This window comes from Arachis ipaensis, chromosome B04 (assembly GCF_000816755.2).
Source record: "Arachis ipaensis cultivar K30076 chromosome B04, Araip1.1, whole genome shotgun sequence".
NCBI classification, from domain to species: Eukaryota; Viridiplantae; Streptophyta; class Magnoliopsida; order Fabales; family Fabaceae; genus Arachis; species Arachis ipaensis.
This window is the reverse complement of record NC_029788.2, coordinates 106,788,088-106,789,121: the sequence shown is the minus strand read 5'-3', so window position 1 is coordinate 106,789,121 and position 1,034 is coordinate 106,788,088. Positions and strand designations below refer to the sequence as shown.

At 23.8% G+C, this 1,034-nt stretch overlaps 1 long non-coding RNA gene across 1 annotated transcript in view; it reads left to right on the top strand.

Moving 5' to 3' along the window:
• Positions 639 to 1,034, top strand: part of LOC107639660 — a 7,384-nt gene continuing 6,988 nt past the window's right edge. Inside the window, exon 1 of the long non-coding RNA XR_001620260.2 lies at positions 639 to 649. This is a non-coding gene — a long non-coding RNA (uncharacterized LOC107639660). The remainder of the gene's footprint in view (positions 650 to 1,034) is intronic.

Below are 1,034 nucleotides of genomic sequence, written 5' to 3'. Positions count from 1 at the left end.
TAATATTGTTATCATGATGATGTGTGTTAGGCTCCGTTTGTTTATAGAAACACTGAGATAGGGACATTGAGATATAAAATTGTGTTTGATAGAAGAGACATGGACAGAAACAATATGTATAAATACACTGAATTAGTGTATTTTGTGTCCATCAGGAAGGACACGAAGACACTAACAAGGGATACAACTTATTTTTTATTTTTTCTTTCATTATTTTTGTAAATTTTCATAATTATATTTTTTATTATTATATTTTTCATCTCAAATTTTTTCAATGAAAAAATGAGAATAAATTGGATTTTCATAATTTGTTTTAATTTATCACCAAAATGAATACAAGAACACAAAATTTTGTGTCTCTGTCCATCAGTGTCTTATCCTATCCTGTTCTCTTCCTGTTCTGTTCTCGAAAATAAACGCAGCCTTAAGAATTTTTTTAAATAAAATAAAAAAATTATTTTTACAAAAATAATTTTGATCCATCTTTTTTATGGAACAAATTTGTCATGTCCTTGACGAACTTTGTCAAATTCATAAGGTTCATGGTGACGAACTTCCAATGCTTCATCTTCACAATCTTTTTGTTTAGTGATGGAGAGCATCATTGCTTCTTGCATGCATGTACCGCACAATTGAACAATCCATTTTTGTTGAGTTTTCAAGAGTACATATTTTTATAAAAATTAATATGAAAGTACAAAAATGTAATGTCATTTCTAAATACTGAGTTAGTTTCTTTGTACTCTTACAAAAAATTAGATTTCAGGATATATAATTCCAAAATTATTTTTCTGTGGAAATAAATTGGTTTACTTTATTCCAAAAGAAATCTTATGTGTTAAGTGTTAACAAATTTATATACATAATACAAAAACTGTTTAAATTATAATTTGTATATAATTTAATTATCATTCAATAATAATTTATATTTTATTAAATTATAAAAAATTATTTATTTTTATTATTTTAATTTTTATTTTATTATAATTTTATATATTTATTTAATTATTATCGGATGAAACAGTTCGACCAAT